The sequence below is a fragment of the Dipodomys ordii genome, unplaced genomic scaffold (genome assembly GCF_000151885.1).
Source record: "Dipodomys ordii isolate 6190 unplaced genomic scaffold, Dord_2.0 Scaffold205, whole genome shotgun sequence".
In the NCBI taxonomy this organism is placed as follows: domain Eukaryota; kingdom Metazoa; phylum Chordata; class Mammalia; order Rodentia; family Heteromyidae; genus Dipodomys; species Dipodomys ordii.
Genome location: NW_012267421.1, coordinates 1,027,536 through 1,041,462, shown reverse-complemented (window position 1 = coordinate 1,041,462; position 13,927 = coordinate 1,027,536). Strand labels below are relative to the sequence as shown.

Sequence of the window (13,927 nt, the reverse complement as noted above, 5' to 3'; positions counted from 1 at the left end):
AAGTGGTAGAGCACTAGCCTTGAGCTGAAGAGCTGAGGGACAGCGCCCAGGCCCAGAGTTCAGGCCCCACGACCGGACCCCCCCCCAAAAAAATAAAGCATATGGTATGTCAAAAATTCTAGAATGTCTCAAATTCTAACCATTGGTATCAACAATGAAACAGTATCTATCATTCCTCAATCAGCTTTTGTTGACAGTTTTATTTTCTTCTTCCATTCAGCTTTCTATGACTTACCCTAGAATTTTAAATACAGCAATGGTTACTTTTTAATTTATTTGTTCTGTTTTAAAAAATGGAGATCTTTTGCCTTATATCGTGGGATTCACAATTCTTTATACACTGAAGCAGGACCTCACCCCTGGGTAGGCAAGTGCTCACTGCACATCCCTTCTTCACAGGGAGAAGCTATGGATGTTCTACTTCCTGAGCCTTTGCCTGTCTGAGATATTGCTTCCAAGGACAATGTGTAACCATAAACAAATCTTGATTTGTCTAATTTCCACTTCAAAAGGGAACCAGTGCAGTTCTGCTCTCTCCTGGCTCTGGCCAGAGAGTTTGCTAGGAGGTGAGGGTTGGCCCACGAAATGACCATTGCAATATAAGTACCTAATTCACACTGCTCCCTCCAGCTTCATCTTATGACCTTTAAAAACTGTCATATCCACAGGATGACCCATTGCAACAATGATACTTACAAGACACTGTTGGAAATGAACTTTACAACTGTGGCGGGGCGGAGTAGGGAAGGTGAAGGAGGGAAGGAATAGTAGGAGAAAAAAAAGGAGGAGGTAACAATGTTTGACAAGAAATGTACTCATTACTCATGTAACTGTAACCCCTCTGTACAGCATTTTTACAATAAAATAAAATGTAAAAAACTGTCATAGCAACACATGAACCTAAACCTTGTTGGAAAGGACCCTTGAGAGTGTGCTATTCAAGAGTCACTCAGGAATATGGGGGTGTCCCATCCCCCACAGTTATGGCTGTGGAAGAGAGGCAAGGATGTCTGCAGCCCAGTGGCATGGAAGAAATCAGGAAATGTTAGTCATTGCAGGACCATGAGAAGAAAGACGTTAGAGTTTTAACCCAATTAAATATGTCTGAAACAGAACATTTATAGCCATCTATAAAGATTGTGTTGTTTAAACACACATATCCTTTTTGTCTACATGGATATTTCTTTACTAGACATTCTGATGTAAAAAGACAGAGGAAAGATCCAATTTTGAGTAATAAACCTACATTTATTTTCCCAGAAGAATAATGTCATTATACATTTTAATTTAGATCTGGCGCTTATCTCTTATTTGAAAACAGAGTAGCAGACGTATCCTGGGCTAAATCAACAACCATTCTACCACCACTTGAGACAACAGGTACATTTCAAAATTTGTAATGCAGTTACTTTGCAGCTTTTAATTCCTGCACTGATTTTTACTACAATAGTTCCAGTGTTACCCATTCAGAATGTTGTTGGGTTTTTTCTTTGTTTTTATTTTTTGAAGTGGACTGGGAGCAAACTTTATCCTTGCTCAAGTTAACCAGTTGATTGGCAGGCGACTGGGATAAATGCTCACACAAGAAGAAGAGGCAGCCCCTTTGTACAGCAGTCCATAGTTTTTCCACCTTATTTCTAATTAATCTTCTTTTGAATAAAAAGGAAGTTCGAACCTTTAGGGGCTTCATCTAAGCTTTACTAAGGATGGGCAGAGAATGGTAGCATTGCTTTCCAAAGCTGTCATATTGAATCCATCATCTCTTTCTCATTTCCTTGCATTTTGATAATTCTCCAAAGATGGTCTTCCATGTTACTTTTATTTTTCTACATCATCTATATGTTTTATTGCTTCCAAGTCATTTTAAATTCAGACTGACATAGTTTCATATATCCTCAGTCATTTATGTCACTACTGACATTTACCAAGTGGTTGTGGTGCTGCACTGTGGATGAACTAGAGGTTCAGAGGCACTGTCCAACTTTTGGGCAGCCTATCCATCGAACAAGTTACAGATTAAGGATAAATTACATGGTAAGGAAAACTACTAGGGTCACCTTTTCCTTGAACTCACAGCAATAAAAAGAATCCCAGAAAACTATCCTCAATATATATCATCTTTAAGAGACATCAAAACACACAGGGTCTCCTTCTAATCACAGAGATAAAAATCAATGGCTGCCAATGCTCTACAAGAAAGTGTTCTATTTGTTCACTCCACAAACACATGTCGGTGGAATGTGTACTGAATGTCCAAATTGGTTTTTCAGAAGGAACATTTTTATAGCCTTGGCCTAATTTCAGATAAGCAATTTAAATACCGTCAGACTCAGAAAGTGGATTCATGTGTTAGATGATGTTATGATTCTTTTTTTTCCTGGACTTTGCTCTTACAAAAGGAAAGCCAGAAGAAGCCTGCACTGTAACAGATTTTGAGACCAAATTCTTTTTTATTTCCTGGCAGAACATGTTTTTGCCAAGTTTACAACCCACTTGAACTTCTGTCTGTTCTTTGATTTTAGAATAAACTTGGTTTCCTTTTAACACTGCAGAAAAATTAGATTTAACTTTATATAAGAAAAGTAATGAAGTTTACTGATGATTTTTTCTATCTCTCTCTCTCTCTCTCTCTCTCACACACACACACACCACATACAAACCTAAAGAACTTTCTTATTAACACTCGCAGTAGCTGAACTGTGTGTGCTAAAAGCTCTGACCCTTTGCTTGAGCCTGCAGATGCCCCACAAGTGACTAACACCAGGGTAAACTTGGCATCTCTGCCTTCATTTCTTCTCTGTCTCCTTTGCGTTAAACTTTAGGTCAGGTCCCTTCTCAGTTTGTTGATCTTCCAAGGAGAGCTCATCTCAACCAGAGGAATCTCCCCTCCACCACCAATACCACCAGCAAGCACTGCCTTCAAGGCTGAAGACATTAAGATAACTAAGATATTCCCAAGATTTGGGGGCACTAGTGAGAATCAGCATATGGGCAACTGACAGCTTTCAAAAATTCCTGTTCTGGACTCCTGGAATGGTACTGAAAAATCCTCAGGGTTGGCAGCCTGAGTATGTGACTCCATGATGAGATTGCCCTTAGCAGCCATAATCATCTCCAGGGAACTGAACTAACCCTGAAGCCCATAGGCCTGAGGGTAAACACTGCAAAGCAGACATGGACTTGCCCAGACAGACCCCTCAACAGTGGCTATTTTCTAGGCACCAAAAGGCAATGTCCTCTCTTCTTCCCCAGCTCTGGAGAGCAACAGGCGATTTCCTTAATAAGACTCTGTGACAAGCTCTGAGATAGTGACTGGCCAGACATTAGTTTGATCAGTTTTGATTAACTTCGCCACCCCCCCACCCCCCCTTCCAAGTTCTTCCTCTTAATAAATCTAAAGCTCTTGTCAAGTCCTCAAAGGACATGATTTGCTGGGACTCCCTCCTCCCTCCTCTCCCTCCCCCCCACCCCCCAGTTGGGTACTGCCTTGGGAGTCTAGTAACAGGATCACTTACCTTTGTAAAAACATTCATAAAATAACCTTCTAAAGATGAAAGCAGACAAGAGCATTGTGAGAATAGCTTACTCTATTTTTAAATGTTACAAAAAAGAACAGATTTTATTCACAAACCTACGTGATCATTGTTCCCTCAACATAGATGTCTTTGAGTGTTTGCTGTGTGCCCAGGTGACGTGAAGGTTGAGACTAAAGAAAAAAATGCTCTGGTGTCATAGACTCATCTGTGTCACACTTAGCTTTACAAATATAGTTCAAGCAAAGAATAGGGGAGAAACCTGTTAAGCATAGGAACATACATATCACTATGCAGCGATGGATATGCATGTAATCCAGTGGAGGGTATGGGCTGTAAGCATTACAGTGTTGTAACCCAGTGGAGGAGGGTATGGGCTGTAAGCATTACAGTGTTGTAACCCAGTGGAGGATGTGTGTTATAACGCACTGAAAGAAAGGGAGTGTCTGAAATCAGTTCTGGCCTTTCTTGACTCCTTTTTGCTTTCTTGGATCAAAACATTTTCTAACATCAAGTGTAACTTTTCAGAGAAAGAATTCTTGGAGGAATTTTGTCTTGGGATTAGGCTATGGATGAACAAAGATTCATTCTCAATCAAAGGTCTGTGGAATGTGGATCCTGGAAGCCAACCCTACCCGGTGATCCACTTCACAGACTCATGGTAGTGCTGTGTGTCACCGAGAGCATGTGGGAGTGGTTCTCCAATTAATAATGGAACTCCGGGCTCTTTGGGTTTCCCATGAACAGCCATGATTTCATGAGATAAAATCATACAGTTGGTTTACTGGGTGTGTGTGGGGGAAGTGAATGAGGTTGTGACTGAAGAAGACACAAGTAGGAAAGACAATCTTCAGTGTGGGAAGGTGGGCTCCAAGAAGATACAGAGTTTCCTGAAGGTCAGAGGGCCTAAGGGGCTTCTGTCCTCCCCTACTCCTCCCTGCTGTGGACCTGAGGGACTGTAGTTCTTCCCACTTCCTTCCTGGGAGGCCACAGCTTTCTGAAATGTCCTGAGCATGTCAATGATTTCTCTGACTATAATAAATATGTCTACTCCTGAAATTTTTCCCCATCATTTCCCTTGAACTTCCCTGAGACCAGCTGCTCTGAGCATCTGAAAAATATAGATAATCCTGTCTAAGCTTTGTGTAGATGACTGTAAGAGATGTGTAAGATAAGAAATAGAAAATAAGAGACAGAAAATGCTGACGTGTGCGTTGTGGCCAGACTGACACAAATACCATTGAGTTTTGTTATATTGTATAAATAGGGACAGAGTACCATTGAAATCTGCACAGCCAATCCCACTTATGGAATTCAGAGAGGCCCAGAGTATGGGTTGGGTACACAGCACATACAGGGACATAATTACTAGATCTGGCTTCAGCCGAAGTAAAGCCGACTGCTGATCATAGAGGGACTTAAAGGGAGGAAGGCCTTCAACAAGAATGTCCTTCCTTCTGCTGTTTTACTCTCAGATACTCTACAAGTAAGAGAAAATAAACTTTTATGCAGTAACAATCAGGTAGACTAGTCGACGGTATAATAAATGGAGGTTCTGATTGAAAGAGTTAAAAAAGTGAGTCTATAATACAATAAGCATAACAGACTCTGACTCTGTGTAGAGTGAATACACATAGTTTTTTCTTCTTTGCAGGGTTTTGTACAGGCCTAAGAGAGGCATGCAAAGACTTTGGTCACACACATAGGATGGCCAGAGGCTCTGCACACTTGGAAGTAAAGACTAAAGGTGTGTGAATTGTCAAAGTATCACAGGGCATGCTCTAATAAATATATAGCACTCCTCATCAAAGAAAGGTAAACTTATTTGTTCAAGACATTTTATTCTACAAATTATTCACAGACCACTAAGCTATCTGAGCAATTTTCAGTGGCTGAACATGAAAAAAAATACAGACTCTACAGAGCTAGTCTTTAACTTTAAGACAAGCAAGCAGATAAACAAACCATAAACAATAGCAGAAAACCAACAACACCACAACAAATGGCTGAGTTCAAGAGTATTCATCTTATTTTAAATACCCAGTTTACAACAAGACATGAAAGGAAATAAAAGTATAGTCCTGACACACCAAAGCAAAATAAACAGTTAAAACTGTCTTTGAGGAATCGAAGATATAGTCAACATACAGATGTAACTAATCAGTCATTAATACATGTTTAAGGAATTAAAGGAAACCATCTCTAAAGAATTAAAGGAAGATGTAAGAGCAAGGTCTCATCCAATGCAGAGCACTCAAAATATAGACATTACAATGAGAGTCCATTGTCACACTTTGGAATTGAAACTGTATTAACTGAAATGAAAAATTCAGCACAGGGCCACAAGATCAGACGAGAGCTGGCAGATGAAAGAACTTGAAACCTCATAAATAAGCCAAATGAAATAATCCAGCTGTAAAGCCAGACAGAAAAGAATTGAGGAAAATGAACTGAGATGTGTAGGACACCTTTAAATGCAACAGATGTAGAAAATGCAGACACGTGCAAGAGGGAAGAAGCAGCAATAAAGAGTAGTTGAAAAATATTGCCCCAATTCCCAGAAAAATAAAGTAGACATCCAAACACGAAGGAACTCCAGGTAGAACAAACTCAGAGAGTTGTGGAGACCCCTGTACACGTGACAGTAAAATTTCCAAAAGACAGAGAAAGAATCTTATTAAAATAAGAGAAAAGTGACTCAGTTCACACAACCAGTGAGATTAACAGCTGACTTCTCATCAGAAACCATAAGGGCTAAAAGGCTGTGGACTGACATTTGAATAGAAAGATTCAAAGCCAATCAAGAATTCTGCACCCAGAAAAGTGACTCATCGCAAATGAAATACAGTTTAAGAATTTCCAGATGAACAAAAACTGAGAGAATTCATTGCCAGAAGAATTGCTCTATAAGACAAACTGAAGGAGTTCTTCAGAAGGAAGAAAAAACAAAAACAAAACCAGAAAAATAACTAAGCAGGAACTCAGCTCCATACAAAGAAATAATCAGCACTCATAAAGACAAATATATAAAGTAAATTTAAAGACAGATATTTTAAATTAAAATTTCTTTGTTCTCTTACCTGGTAAAAAGACAGCTTGATGCAATAGTTACAAGACTGTTGATGGAATCATATGTATGATACTATAATTTGTATGAAAATAACATCACAAATAACAAGATCAGAACAACAGGGCAATGACTTATATGCTTACTATAGAATAATTTTGCATCAATTCTAGCTAGGTTATTTTTTAGGTAAGACAATGATATTCCCAGGGCCATCACTAAGAACTTAGGAGTTGTTTTTCAAAAATGAAATAGCATCATATGTACAGTAACAAGAAAAAACCTATTTAACACAAAAGAATTCAATAATGGAGAAACAGAAGATTCAAAAGGTATGGGACATAAAATATAAGCAAAATTTCTTATCAATACTAATATTACATTGAACTAGATTAAACAAACACTGAAATCATAAGACACTGGAAGTGTGGATAAAACCACAATGCGATCCAAATATATGCTGCCTGTAAGAATGGCACTGTAGATTCTAAGAAAAAAATGAGGTTGACATTAAATGCTAGAAAAAGATATGTGAGCCTGGGAAGAGGTTATTCAAGAAACTGAGATCCAGAGGATTGCAGTTCAAAATCAGCCTAGCAAAACAGTTCACAATGTTTCATCTCAAAACAAACAAACAAAAGTAAAACTCACCCTTAAACCACCCAAAAGCAGGGCTGAAGAAGGGTCTCAAATGGTGGAGTGTCAATTATGCAAGCAAGCTGGGCAAACTCAAAGCCCTGAGTTTAATCTCCACTACCACCACCAGAAAAAAAAAATTATGATAGTAACTAAAGAAAGTTACTAATGGCAGCTAAAGAAAATCAACCACTATATTTTCCATAATAAATTATGTTATTAAGAAAATATTATGTTATTAAGAAAAATATTAAGAAAATTGTTACTAAAGACAAGGGACATTTCATATTTCATAATGATAAAGAGTAAATTCATCAGAAGTCATTGCAATTAAAAATACATATACACCTAAAAACAAAACTGTAAAAAATATCTATTATGACAGAAATGATAGGAGAAAGAGAAAATTCAACAAGAATGTTGAGTTTGGAACCAGTGGTTCACATCTATAATCCTACTTGGGAGGTTGAAAACTGAGGATCTGAAGTTTTATGGCATATTAATTATACCTTGATAGATTTGTTCTAAAACTAAATGACAATGAAAGGATACATAAAAATGCTCAGTGGAAGGGGAAAAAAGCCTTGTTGGAAGAGTTAAGAAACAGGTGGAAGTGAGTAAGTGATTTCCTAGAGGAAACTGAACCATGAAAAAACAATCGAGATGAGAAGCCGCCATTGACCCTTGGTAGCAACCACTCCCATAACTAGAGGCACTGGAAGGCCAGGACTGGAGAAGTGCTGCTGGGGAAGCAGACTGCAAACTCTTCTTCCAATTCCACAATGAACTGAGTTGTCCCCACCTCCAATCCACCAAACCAATGGAAGTTGATTCATAGGATTGGAAAAACAGAGGAGGTGATGGCCTTGAGATGATGCTGGGTAGACAAGCACTGAAGACTCAAAGCCAAAAACTCTAAGCTTTTCTTGACCAGCTTCCCAGAATCTCAACAGATTGTTATTCTAGGCAGAAGATTAGAAGAATGTTCTCTGCGCCTTCTAAGTAATCCAAGAAAAATGATCTAAATATATCACCACAGGGGTTCCCCTGGCAGTGAGGTATTCCAGGCATCCCTACAGTTAAATTCCACAAAACTTCATAATGGCGTGTATAGTCCTACTCTTACCCATGAGGGTATAACAAGGATCCCAGGTACTTAAGAAAACGTCCAGCAGGGAAGATAAAGACCACAATAAGCCTATGTGGGGGAAAATATGACAAAAACCAGAACTACACAGGGAAAGAAAAATTTACAGATGTGCATGCATATGTGTGATGTCTACAAAGAGACAAGGAAAGCATCACAACTATGACTCAAGAATAGGATGCTATGAGGCATGGGTGGTTCAATGTATAGTAAACACAAAAATCTGAAATCAACCTGTGTTAGTCAGCTTTCTGATGCTGCAACAAAATACCCAAGGCAAAGAACTGAAAATGGTAAAAGACTCGTTTTGGCTCACAATTTCACATGTGTTAACCCACAGTCATTTGAGTCCGTGGCTTTGGGCTGTGTCAGCCTAGTACAACACAGTGGGAGCAGGAGGCACCTTATGGTAGACAGAAGCGAAGAGAGAGACACATGGGACTACACTTGGGTATGCTCGTCAACTCCCAGCAACCTGATTTCCTTTCACTAGGCCCTACCTTGCTCAGGTTCTAACATCTCCTAGCAACGCTACAGACTCTGAGCAAGACATCAGAGCCTGGAAGCTTGAGGGACACTTCAGATCCTATTTGGCAGAATCCAAAGAAGAATTAGACAAAAAAACTTAAAAAGTACTTCAGAAATGAAAGTTCAACAATAAATAAGTAGAAAATAAGGGGGAAAACTTAGCAGATTAGTCTATCCATAAGTGTTCATATTCAAATTATTTTCTTTCTAGAAGTTGAAGAAGAGGGAAAACTAGTGTGATAAAACTACTAACAAATAATTTATGATTGAATGTCATGAATTTGTGTTTGAAGTAGGCCCTAAGTACCCAATCCAACAGATGAAAATAGGCTCATATACATCAGTGTGAAAGTTTAGAAGTATAGAAGCACCAAGAGAATCAGTCAGCTTGTAAAGAGAGAGAAACAGATTTGCTACAGCTTGCTATGGCTTTAGACTTCTCAGCATAGCATTGGAAGCAAGACAACAATGAAAGCAGACCTACAGATTACTGGAGAAAATAGGTGTATACATACTGGTGCTCTCTAGGGCCTGTCTCCTCCCTGCTTCCCTCTTTCTCTGTACTTTATTTAAAAGAGGAAGCTGAGTGCTGGTGGCTCATGCCTGTTATCCTAGCTACTCTGAAGGATCTGAGGATCACAGTTCAAAGCCAGCCTAGGCAGGAAAGTCTGTGAGACTCTTATCTTCAATAAACCACCAGAAAATTGGAAATGGCACTGTGGCTTAAAGTGGTAAAGTGCTAGCTTTGAGTAAAAGAGCTCAGGGATATCACCAGGCCCTGAGTTCAAGCCCCATGACAAAAAAAAAAAAAAAAACAAAGAAAAGAAAAATCAAACAAAAGAAACTCTGAGAGAAATATCTAAAGGAAGAGAAACATTTGTGCGTTGTAGGACAGAGCAAATCTAACCTGAGAAAAAGACAAAGGGACACCCAATGGAGGCAGCTTCATTGCAGGCTTAGAAGTCACCTACTCCAGAGAGGAAAAGAAGAGAGATTATCAGAGGGGAAATTCAAACCGTAAATTAAAATGGCTAGGCCTAGCTGACTTTTCTTATGAGAAGAATATGTTGGAAGGATTGAAATGTGTACAAAGAGGAAGTGGCTCTGTGGCTCAAGTGGTAGAGTGCTTGCCTTGAGCTGAAGAACTGAGAGACAGTGCCCAGACCCAGAGTTCAAAACCCACAACAAACAACGACAGCAGCAACAACAACAACAAAAAAGAAATGTGTAGAAAGAGTTAACAACAAAGGAAGATGGAAAATGGTCAGGCAACAGGACTATGGTACTGGACCAAATTATCTTTGCAAAGTCTGGCCTGCATGGCTTTAGTTTTATTTGAGCCTTTAGTACTGGAACATCATGACTCCTCCAACCCCCCATTTCTCTCCCCCATCTCAGCACACTCTGAAGACCTTCATCATTGGTTTGGTTTTGCTGGATTTTAGCATAGACAGATATCTTCGTTGATCCTTGTCTCCCATTGAAAAAGCAATTGTGGATATTCTAGAAGGTGTCAGATTCCACACTTAGTATGGTGTTACCAGGCTATGTAGGTCAGAATCTTTGGAGTTCACAAATACCAAATGTTGTCTTTTAAAGAGTCATACTTCTCAGATTTATCAAATCTAATCTTATTGGTTAGTGTATCCATCCATGACCAAGGTTAAACCCATGTGACCACTGTACAGCAAACAGACCGTGTCAGATGTCAGCATGAAGGTCCGTAGGTGCCAGCGGCTAGCAGAGCTGGTACCAGAGGAAACGAAGCAAACCCTCAGCTGCTCTGGCTCAGAGTCACTTTTCACAGAAGGTAGACCAATCCTCACATGGCTCCAACTTTCTTAGAGCAGGATAGGAGGGAGAGCACCAAGGCCAGAGCAGCCAGGACAAGACCAGCTATGAGGCTGAACTCCAGTGCCTGAGGCCTTTCCTGTCACCAGGCTCTGACTCACCAAGATGCCTCATTTCTCACCCATTCTGTGGCCTTGAGCTCTTTAGAAAGAATGCTTGCTATAGGGCAAGGCCTGTGTTCTTTCCACAGAGCCCCAGAGAAGACCTAGAGGACATGGGAATCTGCCTTTCCCACTTGCTCCCCGCCACCCAGCTACCAGGGACTTCAGGACAAGGGTAGACTTCTTAACCAATGGCCGGTGGGTGGCATTTCTTGGGGAAATGTTCACCATGAACTGTTTTGTGCTAGCATGACAAAGAGCACTGGAGTGTCAACTCTACCCCTCTTCCTGAAGTGAGTGTTCCTTCTTCACTGTGCCTGCTCCCTTCCCTTCAGAAGCTACCATAGACGTTTGGCCACAGGCTCAACAAGGCCAGGGAGAGGTTTATGGACTCACTTCCAGAACAATCCAGGCTAAAACAAAAGCTTCTAGGTTTCAATATTGACATAAATTATTCTCATGGAAGAATCTCAGGTCAAACATGAAAGTTTAATTTTCTATGAAGTCTGGCAATGAATTCTCATGTAGTAGGAGAATTCCACAGAGTGGATGTGTTTTAGAATAACAGTCATTATCATCATTAATTTTCTCAATTGTTATTATTTCTCAACATTCTTATTATAAATAACACAACAGTATTGATATAACAAACAACATAATTACCATAGCAACATTAATTACTAAGATGTTTACATTTGAATAAACTCAATCTTTAATAGTTGAATTATGAATTTTTAGTGTTTTCTTTTTAGTATGGGTCACTTAAACCAGATTTTAATATTCCCTTAGAGATACAGTGGTGTTTGGGCCCTAAGTGTAGTTCTGCCTACATTTTTTAATTTTCAGGCGGTATCTTAAATTATCTTTGGCTTCGGATGGTATTTATTTAAGGTGGTATCTTATTTTTAATCTTACAGACTAATACCACCACCATCATCTTCATTATTATCACCATGATTATGGCTAGGGAAAGAGAAGGGGGCTTAGCAGGAATAAAAGCCTCAGGATCAGAAGGATGCTTGGGTTCTAGCTCAGTTATTTTCTCTCTGGGTTGTTTCTCCTGTGTGACCCTCAGTACCCTCATTGGTAAATGGGAGTGAGCTTCACTTCCTACCATGACCGTGAGGTGCTATGCAGTGCTCAGCACACAGTGAGTAGTGAGTGGTTAACACATGCTGCGAAGTCAGGCTATGGCCATGTGCTTCGGAGCCCTGTGCTGGCCCCGAGCTACAAGGAGGCTGGCCAGGTGCCCCTCACAGGTGAGATGACTTAGGGACAAAGGCCTTGCACACAGATACAACATGGGGCAAAAATGGGCCAAGGTCTCTGGGGCGGTGGATCTCCTCCTGGGGCACTGTGAGGTGCAAGGGTCCAGGGGAGGAGACTTGAAGGGGCAGTGATAGAGCTGACACCATGGGCCTAGATGGCCTTTGACACTGGAAAGATGACATCAGAGTGGGTTCTATGTAAAGGGAGTAACAGGGCTTCAGAAATAAAGGTGGAGAGCTTGTGGGGGATGATGCAGAGTGTCCTAGCCTTGCTGGGGCCTGGGCAGTGGAGGGAATGCAGCGGTCAGGAGGGCTGGGGGTGGTGGAGGAGACACGGGGTCAGGAGGGCTGGGGTGGTAGAGGAGATGCAGGAGGTCAGAGGGTTGAGAGTGGACGAGAAAGATGTTGGACTCAATCCTAAGCAGACTTAGGTTCACAATATAGACAATGCAGAGAAATCAGTTCATAACCTTGGGCACACAGTGCAGCTCATGGAAGCCAGTGCCCCCCACACAAGTGGGGGTGCTGATGGTGAGATTCCAGCATCAAGCAATTGCCCTGTTCATCCTACATAGGGAACACCGGACCTCCTGCTTCTGGAAGGCCCTCAGCCATCAAGAGCCGCACTGGTTGCCGGCTGCAGAATATCTCCACGGAGCCAAAATGTCTGTGGAGTGGGGGGATGGGAGGGGGCTGATAATTAAAAGAATTGTCACTGGTAGTGTCGCAGGAGGCGCCGTGTTAAGGCTGCACGCTGGGAAGCTCCAATGCTCCCAGCTGCCGGGGGGGAGGGTGATCTTGGCGCTACTCCTCGGGACAAGACGAATCACAAATGTGTTAATAGTGAGGCTCCATGTCATATCGTGCCAGATGGAGGTGGTTACATCTCTGATTGATCGCCTCCTGGCCCAGGCAGGGCTTTCCAGAAGGCAAACAGCTCCAAATTGGCATGGGAGCCCCAGGGATCAGCAGGTCTTTATTACGGTCACTGTGGACGTGACATTCTCCACTTCACGCAGTGTGGCTGCCCCTAAGGCAGGGGCAGCCAAAACCCCATGTCTGGGTGAGACAAAATGCCAGGAAGGTGAGAGCCATGCAAGAAACAAGAGTGTGCACTGAAAGGCTTGCAGAGCCAAGCAGGGTCAGGGAGGAATCTGTGACACACTGGAGAAACAGAGAGAAGGGGAGAAGGAAAAGGGGAGGCAGCAAACACCCTGCTTGTGAATGAAAGAAATAACTGGGGAGCCAAGGGAAGGAACTGTCCAGAAAGAGCAGGAAGAAAATGCTCACAAGTCTTACACACCAACCCCATAGCAGATGAAACCACGGAACCGAGAAACAAGAAGCCGAGGACCGTTCGATGACCTTCCTGCCTGTCCCTCTGCATTCATTTGGCCGTTGGCCATCCGCCCTTTGTTGCTTTGCTCCCCCTAGGGCCAACCCCCAGCCCAACACAGCCAACTACAAGAGCAGTAACTGGGGCGGGCAGGAATCCTACGGGACCCACAGTCTCTGGTGCAGGAGCCCGGTCCTAATACAGGACAGCGAATAAAGCTTCATTACAGAACAATGGAGTTAGCTGCCAGAGCCTACAGATTTGAATAAACAACAAATAAGCAACATCTGCTCCAGCATATGTGTATGGTAAAAAAAAAAGTCACAAAATAAAAGAATTTGTAAATGCCAAAAGCAACACTAAACTGCCAGTGCCACTGTAGAGTGAATTTTTAATTGCACAGGCAAAGAGGCAGGCGGCCGGCATTAGCCTCGCATATGTCTTGTGGCCGCCAACCTGG

At 41.5% G+C, this 13,927-nt stretch overlaps 1 protein-coding gene across 1 annotated transcript in view; it reads right to left on the bottom strand.

The window, feature by feature from the left end:
- Ccdc129 (coiled-coil domain containing 129) overlaps window positions 1-13,927 on the bottom strand; it is a 67,387-nt gene that overhangs the window by 27,159 nt on the left and 26,301 nt on the right. The gene's annotated exons all lie outside the window — the stretch shown is intronic.